At 44.0% G+C, this 27,877-nt stretch overlaps 1 protein-coding gene across 2 annotated transcripts in view; it reads right to left on the reverse strand.

Annotated features, from left to right (window-relative positions):
* Positions 1-27,877, reverse strand: part of NOS1 (nitric oxide synthase 1) — a 459,584-nt gene that overhangs the window by 342,257 nt on the left and 89,450 nt on the right. Inside the window, exon 1 of one of the 2 annotated variants that reach the window (XM_068246087.1) lies at positions 26,901-26,921. The exons of the other annotated variant lie outside the window; for it this stretch is intronic. The gene's annotated coding sequence lies outside the window, so the exon portion shown is untranslated. Of the gene's footprint in view, positions 1-26,900; positions 26,922-27,877 lie in introns of those variants that run through there. 2 annotated transcript variants of the gene reach the window in all.

Genomic DNA, 27,877 nt, shown 5'->3' on the forward strand with positions numbered 1-27,877 from the left:
CCCCAGGCTCCAGTGTGTAGGTCGGACTCACCTTCCTCCGATCCATGCGCCGCACAGCCATGTGGCATCCAGCTTTGTATTCCTACTTTCTCTCCCGGCGTCTCCTGTGATGACATGTGGTTACGTCATCACAGGAGGAGAAGGCACTGTAACCAGACGCCGGGAGAGGAAGTAGCCCCCTAGCGACGCGACGCCTCAGTACCCAGCTGCTTGCGTGTCATCGCTGACACACAAGCTGAGCCGGACTGGAGGGGAGACGAGCGAGCCAACGAGGCCCCCCATAAAGTGAGGCCCTAAGCGGCCGCTTGGCTTGCTTGGCTTGCTTGCATACTGACGGCACTCCTGTCTGCATGGGCACAGTACAGGGAGTCCCCAACATTGTGGCAGGTTGGAGGTTCGTGTTGGCAGGCATTCCAAGTCAGCCACTCCCTGCATTTGGACTACAAGGCACAGTGACTTTTTCCCCCACTTGTGGAGGAGAAAAAGTGAGTCTTATAGTCCAAAAAATACAGTAATAAAAATCAGAAGTGAAAATAAACAACTGACAACATAAACAAAAATGTTTTGATTTCCTCAGGGGAAGATAATATTTATTCAGCCCTCATACAGACATCTCAAAAGTAATTTTCTCAACTACACAGGAGTTTTATAAACTGTAATCACTTATCTGTGAGAAAAAACAACTGTACAGGGCCACCAATCAGATCAAAATAATGGTTCCAGAATGTGTATCAACGGAATGATCGATAGAACGATCGTTTGTGATCATTTGCCACAATTATCGACACCCGATCCATTCAGGAGATTGTAGTGTAAACTGGCACCTTTAGGCAGTTACAGTTGCAATCAGACTATGGAGAAACTGTCATTTAGAGCCTAGGTTCACAACATGTGGTACGTGTACCCCAGGGGGTACTTCTGATGGTTCCAGGGGGTACTCAGGCTTGATATACTTAACCAAAAATAACAAATGTAGAGTTTTTGGCAATGCTAAATCCTATATAAACAACACCAAATTAGTATTTTAGCTAGCTAAAAGCAATAGTAAATGCTTGGAAATTGTTTAAAACAAATTATCATGTACTACAATTAAATATATATTTGTCAAGGGATACTTGTGATAATGTTTACTATACCAGGGGCTACTTGGTGAGCACAGGGTTTTATTATAAGGGGTGCATAGCAATAAAATGTTGAGAAACACTGATTTAGAGCTCTGCTTTCTGAACCTTTACAGTGAGGGGGGAAAAAAAAGGAATACTGCCTAGTTCTAAGTAGAATTCAGGCTGTACATCACATATTTATTATGTCACTTTAGGCACCATTTAAACCCAGTCAATCAAAGAAACAGCTGCCAGCTGACTTTGGTTTTAATTAGCTCAGTTTCTTTCCCATCCTTGGCCAGTGGAAATTTTAGTATTAGTGGGCTTTTTGTTCATCACTAGACAGCTGACTAGTTGATAATGTGATAATGTTAGTTGTTCCTGCATTCTTAGGCTTTAACAGGAAGATGAGGTGAGAGGGATATGGAGGTTAATATATTTATTTTTCTTATAAACGATGCAGATTGCCTGGCTGCAGGAGATTAAAACATTGCCCCACATATGAGATGCAGCAGTCTTTACCCCGCTTATGAAATACAGCAGACATAATGCCACATATGAAATACAGTACCCTACATATAAAATGCAGGAAACATTACACCACATAAAAAATGCAGGAAACTTTACCCCAGATATGAAATACTGCAAAATTACTACATGCAGCAGTGATTTTCCCACATATAATTTGTAGTAGTGATTGTCCTACATATATTTCACCATGAACTATGATACCTCTGTTGCAGCAGGCACCCTCTGTACTCCAATATTTCACCTTGCTTTGCCCATTGCTGCAGTCTGCCCTGTGCGGTGTCAAGTACAGCCAGGGTCCCCTTAGTCATGCAGAAAGTCCCTTCATAGTGCAAGCAGCAGGTAGCCCCTATACTGCAGCCATTGACTCCCTAAATTAACAGTAGGCCCCATCCCTCATAACGCAGACACAATGCTTTTGCCTGCATTCCACAATATTTTACTATGAACCCCCTGCTACATCCTTCCCACCACATGCCATCCTTTCCACCTTCCCATGCCATGGACCAACATTGCCGGACCAACATTGCCACTCGTGGATCCCCGAAAAAATTCCAAGAGTTTGTCAGATTTCTGGTTGCAACCACACCTCTATTTACGCATGAGTGTTGCCTTACTGCATCTACGTGAGTAGGGCCTCGCCAGCACAGGAAGCCAGAGCCAGTGGCTCCATGCAACTGCTCGTGCATGAAGAGGACCACGGTCGTGATCTTCAGGAGGGTCCTGGGCATCCACGGTGGTCGGAAGGGAAGCGTGGGGAGCCTCTGCAGGATCCAAAGGCATCCTCTTCTAATGTAAGCAACTTTTGTTTGACCCGAGGTTCACCTCGGGTTCACTTCAAGGGAAATAACTTTACAAGGCTCCAATAAAACTTTGCAGATTGATAGAGGCATGGAGCATTTTCCTGAGGGACCCAGTTATAGTGAGTTTTAATATAATTTATTTTATTATTGGTATCTTTTAAAGTCTAACAACCAAAAGTTAATAAAAACACCTCAAATGGAATCCTCTGAATAACCTGAAATGGTACAAAGGTAAGCAGTAGACTGCCAGAAGCTAAGAAAAAAAATTTGAGGTTACCAAAAAGTGAAAAGTAATCTAGATTTCAAAGTTATACAAAAAAAGGATTTTGTCAGGAAGCTTAATGGTTTAAAAATGTACAGCTTTTCTACAGCAATGAAAGTAATTTCAGCCTTGAAAGTTTGTGCAAACTATCCCTAGAGGTGACCCAAGGCTGGTACTTATACTTACACCCTCAAAAATGTTATTTGGACAACGTTGCATTGCAGAAAGTGATATATGCAATTAAAAAAGTATAATCATTAAAGCAAACCTGAACTGAAAACAAACTTAGTTATAAGGTAATTAATAGTTTGTGTTTTGATCATGGTAAACAGAGCATTGATAACATAGAACAGTCTGATATTTTTATTTTCAGTTTAAAGGCTAAATTTTAAGTATACCACACAGCAGCCATACCAGTCTTATGTAAAATCCTCTTCAAATTAATGCAAAACAAGCAAAATTACCCTTTAATCTTTTCAGCATTAAAATATTCTCAGAGGTGTTTTCTCAGTTAAACAGAAGAAGTGTTTTGCCTTTTATAAACATTTCACAACAACAGACTGAATTTACTAGCTGTTTGACTGCCTTATCTGCATAGATAACAGCACTTGTTTTATCACTTGCAAAGCAGGACAATACAAAGGGACTTTTTTTAGAAGGACTAGTACTGTATGTACCTATGTTTAACTTATCATGTCACATGTTAGTTCAGGTACACTTTAAAGTATACCTGAACTGAAGAAACTCACTTTAGGTCTGATACTAACCTAAGTATATAGAAGGCTCTGGATATTATAGAGCCTTCCTGATCCTCTACCTGGGTCATCATTTCAATGCCAACCAAGATTGTAGCTATTCAACCGAACAACTCATGTCAACCGTGGATAGCACTGCTACGATGAACCAGATGGAGGAACTGGACTATACTATCCAGAGCCCTCCTCCATTGTGTGTTCTCAACCAATTGGTCGAATACATGTCTGTGAGCCCATGGGATGCTTCAGAAGCACTGATAGACTTGTAAGGTTCTGATTTGCTGTGATGACTTCCTGATTTAACACATAATCATGATCAGCAAATCAGAGCCTTGCAAATCCATCAGCTGATCAAACTGGTCACATGGTTATCCATGAGTTCTACCTAAGCTTTGCCATCCCCATAAGCGTATAGGACTTTCCTTTAGAAAAACTGCAAAGAAGGCTAAAGTTTCAGTGAGTATGATCTCCTACACCATCAATAGGCATTTACAGACTGAAGGAGAGCCAACAGCTCGTTAAACAAAACAAAACAATGCACAAATTCTGTTGTCTAAATATTTGACTTAGGCTTTAATTCCACGGTACATTAAGACAAGTTAATTTCAATAAACACCGGAAAAGCAGATGGATCTTTAAACAATCTTTATGAATTGAGTAGCTTCTTTTTATTTCTGTAGTACTGAAAACACTGCACTATACACGGCAAGGCTGTCTAACAAGACCTATGCAGAGAAAACTGATGTAAAATTGTTGCCCATGGTAAATTATCATTGCCTGAAGCCTGGTGATTGCTCTGCCAACTGCTCAGCAATTCAGACACTATTAGCCATTAGAATCTGAATAATTTAATTTACCAAGTACAAAGGGGGGGGGGGCCTGTACCCGGAATTGGTTTTACCTCATACAGGTTCGGGAGGGGGGGGGGGTGATGGTAAGAGTAAGAGGGTAAAATGTCCGAAAGCCAAGAGTCAAGGCTGCCATACTATGGCAACACCAGTCGCCAACCTCCTAGGAAGCAGTGGTGGAATCCACACGGCCTGTACCTGCACAGACAGACCCAGGCAGCGGGAAAGCGGGAAAAAACCCAGGTTCCAAACTCCTCACGATGTGCACCAACATCCCAGACAACACCGGACCACACTGCAGACCTTCATGGGGATAAACAAGGTAGGAAAAGGGAAAAAAAAGCAAGAAAAGGCCAGAATCCTATGGCTGTGGCTGCCAATTAAGGTGCCATCTTCCTAGAAACTGTATTGTGCTGCCGTACAAGAGGCAAATGGCCTAGAAACCTCTGTGACACAAATGTTTATTAAATAAAGAGGAAGTTCTATATGCTGGAACATAAAAGATATCTGTGACAGAAAGCCTCTTACATCTTACACTGCATGCAATCAATTATTCACTAAGCATGACTTTGTTGCCTAGGAGATTGACTTTCAGTTTCTGTCTAATGAAAATGTATTTTATTCTTTTTTACAGCATACCATTAGTTCAGTCTCAATAATTGTACTGTATGGATGCACATTACTTCTCATTTAATCACTAAAATGGTCAGGCTGGCTTATTATTTATTAAGCTTTTCAGTAATGTATCCTGAGTTCACTGCTTGACTTGCAGCACCATCACACACAACATTCCAGCTCCTGATTTCCTGACAGGTACAGAGGAGAGTGTGACTGCTGGCAGCGGTAGAAAGCCATGGTGAAGAAGATAGACATGGCTTAACTGAAGTGGACCAAAAGAATGGTGTTTTTATAACTGGGTATATACAGTCTTATGTTTAATTTCACAGACTTAAAATGTACTTGAGATGGGTGATACAAAAAAGAAATATACATACCTGGGGCTTCCTCCAGCCACCTCTGGCCCAATCGCTCCCTCGTCATCCTCAGTTGCTGCCTGTTTCAGCCGCAACTGGCCGTGGTAAGTCATCCAGTCGGCACAGGCACAGTCCAACCGTGCATGCTCCCTCGTCTCGCTTCCCGTCACTGGGAGGATCTGCTCCTGCGCAGGCTCAGAATGCTCCCCGTGGCAAGAGCGAGAATAGGGAGCACGCACACGGCCTGGGTGTGCATGCACAGTTGGCCCTGGACCAGAGGACTTTCCTGGGCCAATTGCAGAAGAACCAGTTGGAAACTGAGGACAATGAGGGAGTGATCAGGTCGGAGGGGGCTGGAGAAAGCCCAGGTATGTATATTTCTTCTTTGTATCCCCATCTCAGGTACACTTTATGGTTCCCTTTAAGATCGCTGTCACATGCCTCCAGATAAAAGAATGCCAGGTGCAAGTATTAAAGAGTCTGTGCTGGAGGGTAGAAAAAGGGGACGGGGAGACACCGGGATCCCAATCTGGTGCAGTATCTCACGTGTGGTTACTTCAGATAATAAGAAATGATCAAATATACTCACAAAGCTGGGTTGCGTGTAGAGCAACCAGTCTAACTGCGCATGTGGGGAAGTACCGTCCCCACTCGGCCTTGTGAGGTACTCTTAGTGGTCGCAGCTCCTCTGAAGAAAGAATACCACCTGCCAGGTGGTGACCCCTACTCCTTGAAAAGAAGGGGTTATATGCAACGCGGGGGGATAGGAGGCGCCCTAATGGGTACTATTGGCACAGCACTTCCGTCTGAGACGGACAATTTGGCAGGTAGACTAATGCTCAAATCAATAAATATACTGATCGAAATTGGTATGTACTCCTGATACAGAGGATATTAGCATCTATTCAAGTAATTTAATTGGTGGTTCATACTGTTAATCAATATCATCTGGAACGATCCTACCTTAATGAGTAGTCATTCCATAGTGGTTGTAAGAAAAAACAATCTTTATTGGAGCACTTAAAATATGACTACGCGTTTCGCGGTTCAAGACCGCTTCATCAGGTCGTGTGTCGTGCCTATACGCTGAGATCCCCTAGATTCGGGCGCCAGTATTAAAGAGTAACTGTCAGCCATACCATCTCATAGCCATACCATGTGTGGCTATTTTGAAGCCAATTCTGATGTAATTTCCTCCCTTAGTCTCCTCTGCCTCATTTGCCTGCCCTTCACTATAGAAAGTGCATTTTCTCAGCATGAGAAATATTGGCCAATCAGAGAGGAACAGAGATGTGGGAGGGGAAAACAGGAGGGAAAGTGGCTTCAGCCAACCAGGCTGCATTAGTTAAGTCTGAGGGGAAGTACAGAAGCAAAATTGGACAACCCAGCATGCCCTGCAACTTCCTTTTTGTGTACCAAATTTTGTATGTATCAAATAAGAGTCAGGTATATTGGGGAATGATCATTTATCAACAAGAAAAGTAATAGTGATTGTAACTTATGCATTGCCTGGTTAGCAACCTTATTACATGTTCACCAGATAAAAAGAAAGAATTGATTTTTTATTTTATGCCCGACAGTTACACTTTAAGTAGTAACATATCACCAAATAAAATAATCAAGTAGTTAGAAGACTCCAGATAAAATATTCAGAGTTCACAAGCATGCAGATAAAATAATTACCGTAAGTAGTCAAATACCTCCATATAAAAGGATGATTTAGCCAGTTGACTGAAGAGAGTTAATAGTCAGGTGCCCCTAATATACAAAAATGAAGTAGCCAGGTTCCCTCTATATACAGAAAGCATGTGTCCATGTTCCCATATTCGTTTTAGCATACGTAGCAATTTGCTGAGGCTAAAGCACTAAATTACATGAAATTTCATATATTTATACAAAATTTAGCTTATGATCCACATCCACAGAGGAGATAACATTATCTTTTGTTTACATTCCACATTTGTTACATTCTTGGCTAAGCTGAAAACAAGCTCTCTGGCCTGGTGCACACCAGAGGAGTTTTTCTGAGCGTTTTGAGTTTTTAAAGAGGAACTCCAGTGAAAATAATTTAATAAAAAAAAGTGCTTCATTTTTACAATAATTATGTGTAAATTATTTAGTCAGTGTTTGCTCATTGTAAAATCTTTCCTCTCCCAGATTCACATTCTGACATGTATTACATGGTGACATTGTTACTGTGGGCAAGTTATGTACCTGTTTCTAGCTGCTCTGGCTGTTACAGACAGCTTTAAACAGCCATTTCCTGTCTGTGAACATTGTTACATTGTGGCAGTTTGCCCAGAGTACCGCGGTATTCAGAGCCTCTTGTGGGAGGGGTTTCAGCACAAAATTAGTCACACAGCGCCCCCTGATGGTCTGTTTGTGAAAATCATTCTATTTCTCATGTAAAAGGGGGTATCAGCTACTGATTGGGATAAAGTTCAATTCTTGGTTGGAGTTTCTCTTTAAATCTGCTGCTAATGTTATCCTATGTGTCTGTGCACACTGGAGCAATGAGGTTTTGTAAAAAAAACCCATAGCATTACATTGGGAAGAGCTTTTGAAACCTCTAAAAGCTCTTCCCAATGTAATGCTATGGGGTTTTTTACAAAACCTCATTGCTCCAGTGTGGACAGACACATAGGATAACATTAGCAGCAGATTTAAAAACTCAAAACGCTCAGAAAAACTCCTCTGGTGTGCACCAGGCCTCTCTGCTTCATGCATGCACACAGTTCAGAAGAGCTCACTAGAAGATTTTAATATATAATAAAACGCGGCTTGAACAAAATGCAATGGCAGCTTTCATAGCTGTACTTTAGGAACATGTAATTTGTAAACAGGCAATATTACTTGTGCACAAAAACAAAAAAGGTAGCTGTATCAGTAATAAAGACTAGGGAAACACATTTTTATTGAATGTTATGTCAGAGTTTCAAACCACTTTAATTATTATTACATTTACATGGTGTATATAATCATGTCAATTTGGGGGGGGGGGGGGGGAGGAGTTAACCTATCTGTGTGTTTTGGGATGTGGGAGGAAACCAGAGTACCCAGAGGGATCCCAAACAAATACAAGTATACAGGTAGATTCCTTGCCTGGATCTGAATGGTTTGAACCAGGGATGAGAAGAGAGAGTGCTATCCACTACACCACCACTCCATAATAAGGGTCTTTCCGTATGCAGAAGTTCAATCTTTTTTCATGGCCCTGAGTAACCCCTACAGACTACTACGTAAAAGTATCCCTAGAGATAGATCAGTAGATACAGAAATACTAAAACCAGTTGTCTACCAGCAGTAATGGTGCCATAGTCAAAATATCTGTAATCACAGCCTTTCCCCTTTTAGGTGTTAACTACAGCTTCCCCCTCCCCCGCATAACTGTATTTACTGCTACACTGCCACATGATTGGCTTATTATTAGATATTTGCATGCCTATTTAGCTGTACTTGTAACACAAAGTACTCAGGGAATATTATAGAATAAGATTGTGAGCAGTTCCAAAACCACAAAAAAAGTAAATAGCTGATGCAGGGGAGTGAAATTGTACAATCTGTCACACTGGTGTGACACAGTGAAGGACAGAGTGTTACAGTTGATATTTCACATGACAGCTACACAGAATTTACTATGCAATTCATTTGTTTTGTGAGCTTTTGGTTTTCTCTTATAAGTTTGCTTTTTATCAGCAGTCAATTCTGCCCTCCTCAAGCAGTCAGTCACAGGGTGCTTTCAGCTTCCCACAATTCCCCTAAGGCCAAGGAGCCTGTTTAAAATATGACAGTATCAAAGCACACAGCAGCAGCTTTTATCGTTCAAGGAGGGAGGGGTGAGATTCCGAGCTGACATTTTATGAAAGATTTGTGTGACAGACAGATGCTGTACGCTGAATATACACAGAGTGACACTGAGTGCAGTATGGAAATCTACATGCAGCGGTTTTGGAAATGTGTTAAAGTTGTTTTGGCATCTATCTTCAGCTAACAACCCTGAGACCGTATTTAGAATGTATACTCATGTCACATACAGAACATCAGCTCTGCATCACATTATTACAGCTTTTTAGAGAGGTAAACAGCAATGGTCTAACTAATTTACAGACTCTGAATTAAAAGATGGAATTGACTGAATTTAGCTAAATGAATACAATTGCCTATTTTTAACAACATTATTTTAAAATTATTTAGTCAATGTTTGCCCATTATAAATTCTTTCCTCTCCCTGATTTCTTTTCTCAAATTTATCACTGGTGGTGTGTGTTCTGAGGTCAGTAAAATAATACCTGGTCTCACAGAATGCCTTGAGAGGACAATTCTGCATAGCTAAACAGCCTAGGCTAAAAATCACTGGGAGGGCAGAGTTACATACCAGCATACAGCTCTGTATAGATATAGATGTTAAATCCAGTATAATTCACATGGTGGATATCCTAAACAGTGTATGTTATGGACACTGCTACAGTTTACCTGCTGGTAGCAGTATTTATGTGAACTGCCACGAACTTCTGTCGCCTACCAGCAGGTGGCCCCCTGTCATGCCCCAGTTCACCTGGCAGCATTTGTGTGGATTGTCATTCGGCTGCCTACCAGCAGGTGGCCCCGTCTGGTCTTTGGACAGTTGTTGCAGTACCTTGATCCACCTACTCATGCTATTGATCACCTGACAGGATTTGTCTACCTATTTAAGGCCTCTAGTTGTCCAGAGCTGCTTAGTGTCTGGACAACCCTTAATCTTGAGCCTTGTTCTGGTCTGTTTTGCCTACTGTAACTGACCCTTGCTCTCTGCCTTTGACCTTGCCTCTGTCAACTGATTTTGAACTGCAAACAGGTACGTAGCAATAGCCATAGCTACCATAGCAGCTGCTATGGGGCCCTGGAGCAGAGGGGGCCCGGGGGGTATTTGATGTATTCATCATTAACTTTCTTATGTTCCTCCACCCACTCGGCGCCCATGGACTATATGCAGCGTAGATTGCACAAGTAGGTAAATTACCAGTTAACACATATCCATAGGGTAGGGGCAGGTGGCATAGCTAAAGAGTGCCAACTAGAGATGGGCCGAACCTCCGATTTTAGGTTCGCGAACCGGGTTCGCGAACTTTCGCGTAACGTTCGGTTCGCGTTAAAGTTCGCGAACCGCAATAGACTTCAATGGGGATGCGAACTTTGAAAAAAAAAATAATTATGCTGGCCACAAAACTGATGGAAAAGATGTTTCAAGGGGTCTAACACCTGGAGGGGGGCATGGCGGAGTGGGATACATGCCAAAAGTCCCGGGGAAAAATCTGGATTTGACGCAAAGCAGCGTTTTAAGGGCAGAAATCACATTGAATGCTAAATGACAGGCCTAAAGTGCTTTAAAACATCTTGCATGTGTATACATCAATCAGGTAGTGTAATTAAGGTACTGCTTCACACTGACACACCAAACTGTTCACTGAACACAACAGGTATGCAGTGGCGGGTTCACTGAACACAACAGGTATGCAGTGGCGGGTTCACTGAACACAACAGGTATGCAGTGGCGGGTTCACTGAACACAACAGGTATGCAGTGGCGGGTTCACTGAACAGGTATGCAGTGGCGGGTTCACTGAACAGTACAGGTATACAGTGGCGGGTTCACTGAACACAACAGGTATGCAGTGGCGGGTTCACTGAACACAACAGGTATGCAGTGGCGGGTTCACTGAACAGGTATGCAGTGGCGGGTTCACTGAACAGTACAGGTATACAGTGGCGGGTTCACTGAACACAACAGGTATGCAGTGGCGGGTTCACTGAACAGGTATACAGTGGCGGGTTCACTGAACAGAACAGGTATACAGTGGCGGGTTCACTGAACAGGTATACAGTGGCAGGTTCACTGAACAGAACAGGTATACAGTGGCGGGTTCACAGAACAGGTATGCAGTGGCAGGTTCACTGAACACAACAGGTATGCAGTGGTGGGTTCACTGAACAGGTATACAGTGGCGGGTCCACTGAACAGAACAGGTATACAGTGGCGGGTTCACAGAACAGGTATGCAGTGGCAGGTTCACTGAACAGAACAGGTATGCAGTGGTGGGTTCACTTAACAGTACAGGTATACAGTGGCAGGTTCACTGAACACAACAGGTATGCAGTGGCGGGTTCACTGAACACAACAGGTATGCAGTGGCGGGTTCACTGAACACAACAGGTATGCAGTGGCGGGTTCACTGAACAGGTATGCAGTGGCGGGTTCACTGAACAGTACAGGTATACAGTGGCGGGTTCACTGAACACAACAGGTATGCAGTGGCGGGTTCACTGAACACAACAGGTATGCAGTGGTGGGTTCACTGAACAGGTATGCAGTGGTGGGTTCACAGAACAGGTATGCAGTGGTGGGTTCACAGAACAGGTATGCAGTGGTGGGTTCACAGCACAGGTATGCAGTGGTGGGTTCACAGAACAGGTATGCAGTGGTGGGTTCACAGCACAGGTATGCAGTGGTGGGTTCACAGCACAGGTATGCAGTGGCAGGTTCACTGAACAGGTATGCAGTGATGGGTTCACAGCACAGGTATGCAGTGGCAGGTTCACTGAACAGGTATGCAGTGATGGGTTCACAGCACAGGTATGCAGTGGTGGGTTCACAGAACAGGTATGCAGTGGGGGGTTCACAGCACAGGTATGCAGTGGCAGGTTCACTGAACAGGTATGCAGTGATGGGTTCACAGAACAGGTATGCAGTGGCAGGTTCACTGAACAGGTATGCAGTGGTGGGTTCACAGTACAGGTATGCAGTGGTGGGTTCACAGAACAGGTATGCAGCCAGCCAGGAACAAGTTAAGCCTAACTAATCTTTCCCTGAGATACAGTCTGCAGCAGCTCGCCCTACTCTCACTAACGCAGGCAGCACACGAGTGACCGTAATGGCCGCCGCTGCCTGCCTTATATAAGGGGGGGTGGGGCTCCAGGGGCTATTGTAGCCTAATTGGCTACACTGGGCCTGCTGACTGTGATGTAGAGGGTCAAAGTTGACCCTCAAGGTGCATTATGGGGCGAACCGAACTTCCGCAAAGGTTCGCCAGCGGGACGCGAACGCGAACCACCGAAGTTCGCGTGGAACCGTTCGCCGGCGAACCGTTTGGCCCATCTCTAGTGCCAACATTAGAGGGCCCCATGAAAGTTTATATTAATTGTATATATTTGTATGCTGTAGAGAGCAGTGCTGGCATGCGGCGCCATCACCATGGCAAGGGGCGCATCACCATGGCAACGGGCCCCACTTGCTGACAAATTCATACTGCAGCAGCAGATGAAATTGTCAGTGCTGAAGACACAAGAACACTGGATATATAAGTGGTTGGCTGATCCCACGCTTTTGATATGTAGCACCATGAGAGATGGAACTTCTGCGCTACAAAGGTGCAGTTAAAGGGAACCAAAGACGAACGTATTTTAAGAATGAAAGAAAGATGTTATACATACCTGGGGCTTCCTCCAGCCCCATAAGCTTGGATTGCTCCCACGCCGCCGTCCTCCGCTGCCTCTATCGCCGGTACCGGGTCCCGTCACTTCAGCCGGACACGGCCAGTCTTCCGCATGCCCAGGGGCTCCCTCCGGCTCTGTACGCATGCGACTGCACAGTACGGAGGGAGCACACTGCGCTCGCGTCGACTGGTTCGACTGGCCAAAATGATGGGACCCGGTACCGGCGGACAGAGGCAGCGGAGAAAGGCGACATGGGAGCGATCCAGGCTGATGAGGCTGGAGGAAGCCCCAGGTATGTATAAATATGTTATTTTATTGTCTCTGGTTCTCTTTAAGTAAGTCTGAGTGCAACACTTCTCAAAGACTCCAGGTGCTTTTTCACTACAACGTTTAATTATTCAGTTTAATAGGATTTATTACAATTTATTGCTGAGGTATTCACTTGTTGACTTTCATTGGTTGATACTATCTAATGAATATGCATTTATGCTAATTTGTTAAGTCGGTGCAGTCTTCCATCAGGTCCACTATTGAGCTATAAAAGACAGGTTATCTGATGGAAATGTGTGAGTGTGTTCCAATACTATCTGAGGAAAGAACTCTGTTCTGAAATGCCGTACATCATGGTGACCCGGCCGGCACACTTTTTTATGCTTGTCCTGGATTTTAAGAGCTATAAATAAACACATTTTAGACGGTACAGATGCTGACAACTTATGATGTACAGAATCAACAGTGTCTTTATAAAAAAGCACTGAAGCTCAACATAAGAATTATTGTCATTGGGGATTAATATTCTTAATTTACAGTATAGATTCAGCCGCTCTCCTTCTGTTTTATGATTTTATCAAAATGTCTTTTTCGTATAAAGAGATTCAACTTATATATCCCCTTCACCCCTTGCCACTTACATTTCCATCATGGTAATCTTTATAATGCTGTGCCCATGGTGTTGTATATTCCACATCCTTGGAATTTCTCATATGTTCACCTATTTGTGCCTGCAAATCCGTGACAGACAGTGTAGTACATTCTACTATACTATGTCTATACTATGAACTATAGTCACTATGGTGCCTCTTTTATCTAGTACTCTGAATTTAGTGGTTGATACACTAAAAGATGTTGATAATCAATCTCATGTTTTATCTCTATTTTTTTTAATTGTGCACTCATGATGATAAACTAAAATGATCTCATAAGAGAAAAGTTTTGCACAAATTTTGATACATAAGCTTTTTAAATGGTGATAATTATTACAATACTTATGTGAAACATTGACAACTAATTCAGAAGGCAGATTTTTAAACTCTTGCATCTCATGTTAAGATTAGGGGCTAATGTCTGATCTGATCTGCAGGAGGCAGGTAACTCTTGTGATGCAGGCCAATAGTGCTTGTCCTTCATTGTGGAAATTACCTGGGAGGCGGGGTTAGAAAATCTGTCCCCAACTCACACAGTACCAGTGTTTAACCACTTGAGGACCGTGGGCTTTACCCCCCTTAAGGACCAGGCACTTTTTTTCCATTCAGACCACTGCAGCTTTCACGGTTTATTGCTCGCTCATACAACCTACCACCTAAATGAATTTTGGCTCCTTTTCTCGTCACTAATAAAGCTTTCTTTTGGTGCTATTTGATTGCTGCTGCCATTTTTACTTTTTATTATATTCATCAAAAAAATACATGAATTTTGGCAAAAATATGATTTTTTTAACTTTTTGTGCTGACATTTTTCAAATAAAGTAAAATTTCTGTATACATGCAGCGCGAAAAATGTGGACAAACATGTTTTTGATAAAAAAAACTCATTCAGTGTATATTTATTGGTTTGGGTAAAAGTTATAGTGTTTACAAACTATGGTGCAAAAAGTGAATTTTCCCATTTTCAAGCATCTATGACTTTTCTGACCCCTTGTCATGTTTCATGAGGGGCTAGAATTCCAGGATAGTATAAATACCGGAAGCAGTAGATTTGGGCGCATGAGACAAGTGGACAAAAAGGGCGCCCCATTCACTTTCATTATAAATATCGTTTAATGGGCGCTGAACGGGGAAAATAAGGCGCCGGAGATTTTTAAGGATTTATAACGGCGCCCGGAGATTTTTAAGGATTTATAACTATGTTTGTGATGATTTAAGTTTACAAAATGAGCCCGTGACGAATAACGTTTATGAAGATAATAAATCACTATTTCCAAAACATTTCTAACACATTATTATCCACCCAAAAAAATAATTTACATTTTTTTTCTTTACATTCTTTATTTATTCATGTCTGTAAAACATTATTATCCATAGGGGGTTTTAGGTTTAGGCACCAACAGGGGGGTCTTAGGTTTAGGCACCTACAGGGGGGTCTTAGGTTTAGGCACTAACAGGGGGGTCTTAGGTTTAGGCACCAACAGGGGGGTCTTAGGGTTAGGCACCTACAGGGGGGTCTTAGGGTTAGGCACCTACAGGGGGGTCTTAGGTTTAGGCACTAACAGGGGGGTCTTAGGTTTAGGCACTAACAGGGGGGTCTTAGGGTTAGGCACCAACAGGGGGGTCTTAGGGTTAGGCACCAACAGGGGGGTCTTAGGGTTAGGCACCAACAGGGGGGTCTTAGGTTTAGGCACCAACAGGGGGTCTAGGGGTTAGGGATAGGTACAGGGAGGGTTTTTAATAAACGAAAATATACGTTTCACTTTACAAACAGGGAAGATTAACGTTTTAAGAATTGCCGATCTCATACACATTATTTAGTGATTTATACATTTTTAAATCACTATTTATAAACGAAATTCTACACAATAATTTCTATAAACGATATTTCCATTTATCGTTTATACCACGCGCCCTTTTTTCCCGACGCCCTTTTCGTACGTACGCATAAATACCCCCCAAATGACCCCATTTTGGAAAGAAGACATCCCAAAGTATTCACTGAAAGGCATAGTGAGTTCATAGAAGATATTATTTTTTGTCACAAGTAAGCGGAAAATGACACTTTGTGACAAAAAAAAAAAAGTTTCCATTTCTTCTAACTTGCGACAAAAAAAATGAAATCTGCCACGGACTCACCATGCCCCTCTCTGAATACCTTGAAGTGTCTACTTTCCAAAAAAATTCCATTTGTGGGGTGTGTTTACTGTCCTGGCATTTTGGGGGGTGCTAATTTGTAAGAACCCCTGTAAAGCCTAAAGGTGCTCATTGGACTTTGGGCCCCTTAGCGCAGTTAGGCTGCAAAAAAAGTGCCACACATGTGGTATTGCCGTACTCAGTAGAAGTAGTATAATGTGTTTTGGGGTATATTTTTACACATACCGATGCTGGGTGGGAGAAATATCTCTGTAAATGACAATTTTTTTATTTTTTTTACACACAATTGTCCATTTACAGAGGTCTTTCTCCCACTCAGCATGGGTATGTGTAAAAATACACCCCAAAACACATTATACTACTTCTCCTGAGTACAGCGATACCACATGTGTGGCACTTTTTTGCACCCTAACTGCGCTAAGGGGCCCAAAGTCTAATGAGTACCTTTAGGATTTCACAGGTCATTTTGAGAAATTTCGTTTCAAGACTACTCCTCACGGTTTAGGGCCCCTAAAATGCCAGGACAGTATAGGAACCCCACAAATGACCCCATTTTAGAAAGAAGACAACTCAAGGTATTCCGTTAGTAGTACGGTGAGTTCATAGAAGATTTTATTTTTTGTCACAAGTTAGCGGAAAATGACACTTTGTGAAAAAAAAACAATAAAAATCAATTTCCGCTAACTTGTGACAAAAAATAAAATCTTCTATGAACTCACCGTACTACTAACAGAATACCTTGGGGTGTCTTCTTTCTAAAATGGGGTCATTTGTGGGGTTCCTATACTGGCCTGGCATTTTAGGGGCCCTAAACCGTGAGCAGTAGTCTTGAAACAAAATTTCTCAAAATGACCTGTGAAATCCTAAAGGTACTCATTGGACTTTGGGCCCCTTAGCACAGTTAGGGTGCAAAAAAGTGCCACACATGTGGTATCGCCGTACTCGGGAGAAGTAGTACAATGTGTTTTGGGGTGTATTTTTACACATACCCATGCTGCGTGGGAGAAATAACTCTGTAAATGGACAATTGTGTGTAAAAAAAATCAAAAGATTGTCATTTACAGAGGTATTTCTCCCACCCAGCATGGGTATGTGTAAAAATACACCCCAAAACATCGCTGTGGGCGATCAGGGGGCAGCGGGGGGGGGGGGGGATCAGTGTGCTTGGGTGCAGACTAGGGTGGCTGCAGCCTGCCCTGGTGGTCCCTCGGACACTGGGACCACCAGGGCAGGAGGCAGCCTGTATAATACACTTTGTAAACATTAGAAAGTGTATTATACACTTTGTATGCGGCGATCGTCGGGTTAACATCCCGCCGGCGCTTCCGTATGGCCGGCGGGATGTTGCAGCGGGTGAACGGAGTCAGGCGCCGGCGGAGGATCGCGTCACGGATGATGCGATTGCTCCGCCCATGCCCTTACAAGGACCGCCGCCTCTGTGGGTGAGCTGGTCCTTGCGGGCTCCACTTCCCGGCCGCCCCTGTGCGTTAGGCGGTTGGGAAGTGGTTAAAGGACACCCGAGGTGAAAATTAGTGTTGGGCGAACAGTGTTCGCCACTGTTCGGGTTCTGCAGAACATCACCCTGTTCGGGTGATGTTCGAGTTCGGCCGAACACCTGACGGTGCTCGGCCAAACCGTTCGGCCATATGGCCGAACTAAGAGCGCATGGCCGAACGTTCCCCGAACGTTCGGCTAGCGCTGTGATTGGCCGAACGGGTCACGTGGTTCGGACCCGAACGCGCTCTGATTGGCCGAACTGTCACGTGGTTCGGGTAAATAAATACCCGAACCACGTCATATCTCCGCCATTTGTCTGTGGGTTTAGCTTTGGGTAGGCAGGCAGGGTAGTTCGCGCTCCAGCCACGCTAGCCAGGGTCCCCCCCAGTCATTGTGTGTCGCTGCTGGGAATAGTAGTACACCGCTCGCTCAGCATTCTGTTTACTGCCACTCTGTGTACCTCGCTCAGCCACACTATATAGCATTCTGTTTACTGCCACTCTGTGTCTGCTGGGAATAGTAGTACACCGCTTGCACAGCCACACTATATAGCATTCTGTTTACTGCCACTCTGTGTACCTCGCTCAGCCACACTATATAGCATTCTGTTTACTGCCACTCTGTGTCTGCTGGGAATAGTGGTACACCGCTCGCTCAGCCACACTATATAGCATTCTGTTCACTGTTCTGTGTCTGCTTGGAATAGTGGTACACCGCTCGTTCAGCCACACTATATAGCATTCTGTGTACTGTTCTGTGTCTGCTGGGAACAGTAGTACACCGCTCGTTCAGCCACACTATATAGCATTCTGTGTACTGTTCTGTGTCTGCTGGGAACAGTAGTACACCGCTCGCTCAGCCACACTATATAGCATTCTGTTCACTGTTCTGTGTCTGCTGGGAATAGTGGTACACCGCTCGCTCAGCCACACTATATAGCATTCTGTTCACTGTTCTGTGTCTGCTGGGAATAGTGGTACACCGCTCGCTCAGCCACACTATATAGCATTCTGTTTACTGTTCTGTGTCTGCTGGGAATAGTGGTACACCGCTCGCTCATCCACACTATATAGCATTCTGTTCACTGTTCTGTGTCTGCTGGGAATAGTGGTACACCGCTCGCTCAGCCACACTATATAGCATTCTGTTCACTGTTCTGTGTCTGCTGGGAATAGTGGTACACCGCTCGCTCAGCCACACTATATAGCATTCTGTTTACTGCCACTCTGTGTACCTCGCTCAGCCACACTATATAGCATTGCGTACTCTGCCAGTCAGTGTGTATATTGCTGGGATCAGTAATACTCCACTCACCGTCAACCACTATATGAGCTCAACATGAGTTCCCCAGAGACCTCCGCTGTGAGCAGCACTCCCAACAACAGCAACAGCCAACGCCCCACGCAAGCTATAACATCCACCCCAGCAGCCAGTGGTCAGCAGCAGCCCTCCCCGGAGGAGAACGTTGTGTCCATCAGTCCGTCGCCAGAGCGATTAATGAGGGCTGCCATTGAGGAGATGATGGGGCCTGATGTGGAGGAGGAGGTCTGGCTCAGGCCAGCATCCCAAGTTAATGTTGAGGACGATGAGGGGTCTGTGTCTGGGGATGTTGGGGTGGCAGAGGTGGTGGGTGGGTCAGACTCAGGAGAAGAGTTGTATGATGAGGATGATGATCGGGACCATCTGTATGTGCCTCAGAGTCCGACCCCGGAAAACATGTTGTATCGTGTGTTTAGGTACTAAAATCTGCGTTCCCTCCCAGTAGTGTTGGGCGAACAGTGTTTGCCACTGTTCGGGTTCTGCAGAACATCACCCTGTTCGGGGTGACTATATAGCAGACTATATAGCATTGTGTTTAATGCCACTCTGTGTACACGGCTCAGCCACACTATATAGCATTGTGTTTACTTCCACTCTGTGTCTGCTGGGAACAGTAGTACACCGCTCACCCGCCACTGTATAGCATTGTGCTCTGTGTCACTGCTGACAATAGTGGTACACCGCTCACCCACCACTGTATAGCATTTCTGTACTGCCACTGTACTGCTGCCAGTCAGCGTGTACTTTAAGGATAAGTGAAATGAGGAAGAAATCCGGTGAAAGAGGGAGGGGCAAGGGAAGAGGTGTTTCCCCTGACGGTTCACGTACAGGCCACAGGGGAGCACCCAAGAAAACCCACTCAATACTGCCCATGTTGTCCAGGACAACAACCCTCACAGATCCAAAAGAACAGGACCAGATAATTACTTGGATGACCTCTCAAGCGTCCAGCAGTGGGTTAAGCAGCACCAGCACATCACGCACGAGGTCCGAGTCCTCAGCCAGTTAAAGTCTGGGCTTTCTTTGAAGACTGCACTGAGGATGTTACCATGGCGATTTGCAAGGTGTGCAAGACCCGCCTGAGCAGGGGGAAAAGTATTAACAACCTCTCCACCACCAGCATGAGCCGCCACATTCTATCCAAACATCCCACTCTGTGGGCAAACGCGGCAGGACAGGGTACCACCAGCAACACTGCCTCCCTTGGGTTCACCAGACTCACCACCAGACCCGCCTCAGCAGCAGCAGTAGCCCAGCCATTGCGTGGTTCACAACATTCACAAACATCAGACGATGCTGACACTGTCACTTTCCGGACTAGTGCTCTTGAGGTCTCCCAGTGTTCATCAAACACAACAACCAACAGCCCTTCGGTGTGCAGCGCTACGGTTGAGTTGTCTGTTTCTGAGATGTTTGAGCACAAGAGGAAATTGCCAGCAAATGACCCCCGGGCCGTGGCAGTAACAGCCAGCCAGCATAGCCAAGCTTCTGGCCTGCGAAATGCTGCCATATCGAGTGGTGGAGACAAACAGCTTCAAGGGCATGATGTCAGTGGCCATCCCACGTTACGTGGTTCCCAGCCGCTACCACTTTGCGCGCTCTGCAGTGCCTGAGTTGCATGAGCACGTGGTCAGCTAAATAACCCGAAGCTTGAAGAATGCCGTTGCCTGCAAGGTTCACCTCACCACTGACACCTGGACGAGTGCGTTCGGCCAGGGTCGATACATCTCCCTTACCGCGCACTGGGTGAACCTTGTGGAGCCTGGCAGCGATTCCTCACCTGCTACGGCGCGGGTGTTGCCCACGCCGCAAACAGCTGGATAACAACAGCAGCACCTACCTCTCTGACTCCTTCTCCTCCAACGCATCTCAAAGCTGTACCTCATCCGGAAATGCTAACCCAGCACCAGCAGCAGTAGGATCGTGGAAGCAGTGCAGCACAGCTGTTGGCATGCGTCAGCAAGCGTTGCTGAAGCTGATCTGCCTTGGGGATAAGCAGCACACAGGGGAGGAAATTTGGAGGGGAATAAAGGAACAGACGGATTTGTGGCTGGCACCGCTGGACCTGAAACCGGGCATGAAGCTAGACACCTGGCACGAACTGGCAATGTACGCAATAGAGGTGCTGGCTTGCCCGGCAGCCAGCGTTATGTCGGAACGCTGTTTCAGTGCTGCCGGAGGCATCATCACAGATCGGCGTATCCGCCTCTCCACAGAAAATGCAGACCGTCTGACTCAAATTAAAATGAATCAATCCTGGATTGGAAACGACTACGCAACACTCCTGGACCCCAACCAAGTAACATGACCGATGAACATCTGGGATGGTTTAGCGTTTCCGGTCCCTGTTTATTGAACCTCTCATCTGTATTACATTTATGACTGCATGGCGGCAAAAAGCATTGCTGCTATATCCGCACGCTTTTTGTCCTCATGCAAGGCCTGGGTTGTTGTGTCTCACAAAGCGTGGCCTTCTCCTCCTGCGCCTCCTCCTGTTCCATCACGTGTGCTGCTGCTGCTGCTGCTGCTGGGTTAGCGTTGCCGCGTGGTCCCTGTTTATTGAACCTCTTATCTTTATTACATTTATGACTACATGGCGGTACAAAGCATGCTATCCGCACGCTTTTTGTCCTCATGCAAGGCCTGGGTTGTTGTGTCTCACAAAGCGTGGCCTTCTCCTCCTGCGCCTCCTCCTGTTCCATCACGTGTGCTGCTGCTGGGTTAGCGTTGCCGCGTGGTCCCTGTTTATTGAACCACTTATCTTTATTACATTTATGACTGCATGGTGGTACAAAGCATGCTATCCGCACGCTTCTTGTCCTCATGCAAGGCCTGGGTTGTTGTGTCTCAAAGCGTGGCCTTCTCCTCCTGCGCCACCCTCCTCCTGTTCCATCACGTGTGCTGCTGCTGGGTTAGCATTACCGGTCCCTTTTCCTGGAACCTCTTATATGTATTACATTTATGACTGCATGCCGACAAAAAGCATGTTACCTGTGCAAAGAAAACAGACATTTCCCGCATTTAAAAGACAGTTTTCCCTTTGAAACTTTAAAATCGATTTTCTCAAAAACTATAAGCTCTTTTTGCTAAATTTTTTTTTCCTCTTGTACCCACTCCCAAGGTGCACATACCCTGTAAATTTGGGGTATGTAGCATATAAGGAGGCTTTACAAAGCACAAAAGTTCGGGTCCCCATTGACTTCCATTATGTTCGGAGTTCGGGTCGAACACCCGAACATCGCGGCCATGTTCGGCCTGTTCGGCCCGAACCCGAACATCTAGATGTTCGCCCAACACTAGTGAAAATAAACGAATGAAATAAACAATTGTATCTATTCGCCTTCTCCTAAAAATTTTTAATATATTCCAGTTTTATTTTATATTTAAATCTATTTTTTTAAGTTTTTACTGTTTTATTGTTTTTGCTCAATGACACATTCTTTGAAGTATGCCAGAGCTAAAATCTATGAACTATTGACCCTTTTTATCTCTTTCCTGCTCTCAGAAGCCATTTTCTGCTAGGAGAGTGTTTTATATTTGTAATTTCTTATCAGTGAGGATCACACTGTAGTCTGACCCAGTACTGACTCAGACAGGAACTACCACTTACATACCTGATGTTTAACTCTTTCAGGCAGAGAAAGAAAGAAAGGAACACAGCATAGTTATTTGTGTGCTAGACAGTGTGCATACACATGTCTATCTCATCATGTCACATGTCACCTCGGGTATCCTTTAAGTGCTTAGTGCCAGGGCCAGGCTAAGGCAGAGGTGAGAGAGGCTCCAGCCTCAGGGCCCAGTGTAGGAGGGGATGCACAACTCACTCAGCTATCATTCCTCTCTTGCGTTTGAAGCAGAGAGAAATAAGAAAAGGGTATACATGGCAGTGACTGCAAGCCAGATAACTAGTGATTAAGGTGTTGAGGGTGTTGGGGGCCCTGCAGCGCCTTAGTCGGGTGGAAAGGATGGGAGGGAGCACTTTGGTGTCTCAGCCTTGGGTGCTGGAGGACCTTGTCCCAGTTCTGCTTAGTGCAAATGGGAACCACTGAATACTTTTGTCCGAGAGTTAGGTTTTTTTTCACTTTTATCAATAACTATTTGTGATTACAGTGGTGACAGTTATGTCACAAAAGGAATGTCAGCACAGGTAAACATAGCAGTCAGAAAGAATGGATAACCTATAGTTGAGGATTAGAAAAGAAGAGACCAATGCAAACAGTAGAATAGTGTTTGTTAGGTTTAATAACTTATGCCTTTTTTTTATTGAGACCTTTGGGCAAGAGGTTGAATGCTTGGTGCTTGTGCAGAGGGAATTTGCCACTTTTCTCATCCCCATTACAAGACAAGACACATGACATTTATATTGCGCTTTTCTCCTGGTAGACTCAAAGCGATTTAGCGCTGCAGCCACTTAGGGCGTGCTCCACAGGCAACTGGGATCATTAGGAAGCCTTGCCAAATGACTCTTTACTATTTAACATACTGGCTTGAGCCAGGGTTCAAACCCTAGTTAAAGGCTCAAGCCCTATATCAAAGTTAAAACCCTTAACCAGTACACTATCCAGTATGGACATAGCTATACTTACAAGGTCCTTTCCCCACCCACAGAAATAGTATGTTGACAATTGGAGGTGGCGGGATGCCTCTGCATGATTACTATGCCTCTCCTTGCTCATTACCAGCCTTTATGCCTGTGGTAAAAAGAGCTAGAGTGCTAGAAACCCTCTGATAAAAAATGTAGCCAGGCGTGCGCAAACTTTTTTAGGTCCATATCAACATTCTTGAGAGTGCAAATGAAACACAATTTTGCTGATTTCCATTACACTATGACTTCAGAATCAGAATCAGAATCACTTTTATTCGCCGAGTGAGACTTCCGGTACACTATGCCTATGACATCCTGTCAAATAAAACATTTCCACAGAAATTAACCCATATACTGTGTGTGTGTAGTTGGCACAGTGGAAGCTTCTAATCAGTGGCTGTTACTGCAGCTGGCACAGTGGCAGCTGCTAATCAGTGGCTGTTACTGCAGCTGGCACAGTGGCAACTGCTAATCAGTGGCTGTTACTGCAGCTGGCACAGGGACAGCTGCTAATCAGTGGCTGTTACTGCAGATGGCACAGTGGCAGCTGCTAATCAGTAGCTGTTACTGCTGCTGGCACAGTGGCAGCTTCTAATCAGTGGCTGTTACTGCTGCTGGCATAGTGGCAGCTGCTAATCAGTGGCTGTTACTGCTGCTGGCCCCTGCATGCGGCCCTGCAGCTACAGCCTGTAAACCACATGGTATTAACAACTGTAAAGATGTTTGGGGGCCACCAGAAATGACTTGGCAGACCGCATTTGGCCCACAGGCCAAACACTGGACATGCTTGATCTAAGCTAAACAATGTTTATCTTACATTACAGTCAAAAAGTCTTGGAAGCAGGATCGTACGCTTCCAGGAAGCATTAGGAGGATGGAAAATGTTTTGTAACTCAGAAAAGCCGCAGCTTCTGATAAGAGGCTGTCGGTTTTTCTGCAGGGGGCTTCGATCAATGAATGGGATCTATAATCCTATTCATTGATCGCTGGGCTAACGGCAGGCGGCGGGAGCGCACGTGGCCCGCGGGAGTACGCAGCCTATCTGGACGAGAACGTTCTTCAAGATAGGCTTAAGTGGTTAAAGTGGACCTGAACTGTTGCACAGGACAGAAGAGACATAGAGAAATGCACTTGTATGTATTTATAGAGTTTAGCCTGTTTAATTTCCCCTCATTTGTCTCTAATCACAAGTTGTTATCTGATCTCTCCCTGTGTCACATGACTGCCACGGCAGAGATGGCAGATAAAGGCAGATAAAGCCATTTGAAAGCACAGGAGGTTAACAATATGTCTGCTGCCATGAGTCAGGAAGTAGAAGCAGTTCAGGTTTATTTTAGGATTTGTTTCAGCTGTAACAAAAAATGTTTTTTGTTTAAAGGTTATTATGCTGTTGTGTATCTTTTAGAGCAGAGAGGATGTTCTGAGTTCATGTCCGCTTTCAGTACTGTAATCCTTTTAAGAACACGTGAAGTGAGAGGGATATGGAGGCTGACATATTTATTTAATTTAGTCAATGCACATTGCCCATCTGCCCTGCTGATTATTTATCTCTAAAACTTTTACCCACAGACCCTAAGTCTGAGTAGATTAGCCACATGCTTGTTTTAGGTATTTGATTTAAACACTACTGGAGCCACAAATAATAATAATAATAATAATCCGACCATTTGTATAGCGCTTTTCTCCTGTCGGACTCAAAGCGCTCAAGAGCTGCAGCCACTGGGACGCGCTCAAGAGGCCACCCTGCAGTGTTAGGGAGTCTTGCCTTGAACTCCTTACTGAATAGGTACAGACCTATCCAGCCACAAATATCAGCAGGACTGCCAGGCAACTGGTATTGTTTAAAAGGAAATAATTATGGCACCTTCTTTATGCCTCTAACTTAACTTATAATTTAAAGGATACCTGAAGTGACATGTGACATGATGAGATAGACATGTGTATGTACAGTGCCTAGCACACAAATAACTATGCCGTGTTCCTTGTTTTCTTTCTCTGTATGAAAGAGTTAAATTTCAGGTATGTAAGTGGCTGACTCAGTCCTGACTCAGACAGGAAGTGACTACAGTGTGACCCTCACTGATAAGAAATTCCAACTATAAAACACTTTCCTAGCAGAAAATGGCTTCAGAGAGCAAGAAAGAGATAAAAAGGGGAATTTCTTATCAGTGAGAGTTACACTGTAGTCACTTCCTGTCTGAGTCAGGACTGAGTCAGCCACTTACATACCTGATATTTAACTCTTTCATGGAGAGAAAGAAAAAGAGGAACACATCATAGTTATTTGTGTGCTAGGCACTGTTCATACACGTCTATCTCATCATGTCACATGTCACTTCGGGTATCCTTTAAGTCAAACATGAAAGACAGCTGAAGTGTTGTCATTAATCTGTTGTTTATACTCGGTGGGATAACTTACTTATGGCATTTTTGTACGTATCTGTTAATTAACACATGCAATTAGGCACACAAGTAACACAAACATTTTCTCATGTGAGTCTAATACTGGTGAAATTAAGTTTTCAAAATGCTAAAAATATGAGAACAAAATGACATTAAATGTACTAAATAATGTAATTAATTATACCCAAGAATGTCAGATCTGTTACAAAAAAAAACTACATTTATTCCCAATAAAAATTGCAATAATATCCAGGATTGCAACAAATGGGTTCTTATCAGGATAACTGCATCCTTACACAACAACCCATCTTGTTTAAAAGTAAAATGTGCTTTAGTTAGAAAAAAAAAAACACTGTGGAGACTGCCCAGAAATGTCTATCTTTTTGCCAGAGTAATTACAGTAACTGCACGGAGCAGGAGTCCTTGCTGCTTTCTTTGCATACCGAAGTTAATGGAGTAATTGGCAGTAATCTGTGACACACCCATCTAGTAGTTTCTGTGCTCTCTTTTAGATGCATAAAGGTATAAAAGCTAAATGAATGCTTGTCATTAATTCTTGCAATGTATAAAACTGAACAAAAGTGGAATTTCCTCTTTTGTTAACAGTGCAATCAATTTCATTTCTTTAATACGTAAGCCTGAAAACCCACATTCCTAATCTCAAGCAGGGAAAAAATATCCAGCAGTCACACCGTGCAATGTGTGTACCTGTCAGCAATACATATCTACATAGGTTAGTCACTAAAGAAGAATATACCAACAAAATCATTTTGAATGCGACCCAATCACATACCTCACAACTTTTTGAGCTAGGAAAGAGGGACACTCAAGCCACACCCCTGCCACACCCCTAATCACACCCCCAACACAACTGTAGTCAGGCATACCATAAAGATTTCATAATAAAAATATGTTGTTTTGTCATTAAAACAACACTGGTCCTTTATACCTTAGTTCATTTCCCTTCATATTAACATGAAAATAAGAAATATATCAATTTATAGTAAAGAAATAAGGTTTAAAATCAACTAAACATGTTTTTCAGTAGAAAGATATATATATTTACACATATCTGTACATCAGTCCTGAAAGAGGGACAAATGAGGAAGAAAGAGGAACAGGGGGACTGGGTTCCCAAAGAGAGACTGTCCCTCCAAAAGATGGCCAGTTGGGAGCTATGCAATCAGCCATTCACCCTGTCTGGTGTAATAATATACACACTTTGTGGTAGAACTGTATGGCTGAAGAATTAGTTGTTTAGAGATTTTCTTACCTGTACAGGATCAGAACTTTCTTGTCTCCAAAGTTCCACACATGAGTAGCAGCAGACTGGTGAGAGCTGACATCCCCCTCATTAAGAAGAGCGTTATTATTACAGCAGTTGAAGTGCAGACTCCTTGTGAGCGATGTACGAGTAACACAAGGGTAGCTGTGGCAGAGGCATGAGAAGGAAAACAGGTGGCACAATCTTCTTGTTTCTCTACAATGACAAAGCCTGCAGGCTTATTGATGTTGTCCGAGTACTCAGCAGCCTGAGCCACACACAAAATACCTCAGTGAAGACTTCATATCTTTATATTGTGGAAATCTCTTATGGGCACCAGGAATTTTAAACGGACATATCTTTTGTAGCTAAGCTTTTACCATCTGTCCTCTCATTTAACAGCAGCCCTTTCAAACCTTGTAAATCCAGTGTTTTTGTGCTGTGTGTGTGCGTGGCCTTGGGATTTTACACAGGAAAAGCACACAGTGTTTCACAGCTGGTTTTAAATGGAAAAGGCCGCACAAAACTCCTTTTATCTGAACTTACCTTTTGTCACCACGTCAGATAAAAATAATGCAATTGTTAATGCTGATAATAATTTCTGATGTGGATCAGGCAAATAATTTCACATATTAATAAAATCAAGAGAATCTCATCTCATTTAACCACTTGAGGACCGCAGTGTTAAACCAGACCAGGCCTTTTTATTGTTATTTGGCCACTGCAGCTTTAAGGACAAGCTGCAGGACCACACAACACAGCACACAAGTGATCCCCCCCCCCTTTTCTCCCCACCAACAGAGCTCTCTGTTGGTGGGGCCTGATCGCCCCATGTGTTTATTTTATTTTTTATAAATATTTATTTCATTTCTTTTTGAATACATTTGCCTTTTTTTTTATTTACCTGCTCCCTCCCTTCCCCAGCCAGCCAATCAGCATGATCAGCTGTCATAGGCTTCAGCCTATGACAGTCGATCACTTCCCAG

The sequence above is a fragment of the Hyperolius riggenbachi genome, chromosome 1 (genome assembly GCF_040937935.1).
Source record: "Hyperolius riggenbachi isolate aHypRig1 chromosome 1, aHypRig1.pri, whole genome shotgun sequence".
Taxonomy (NCBI): domain Eukaryota; kingdom Metazoa; phylum Chordata; class Amphibia; order Anura; family Hyperoliidae; genus Hyperolius; species Hyperolius riggenbachi.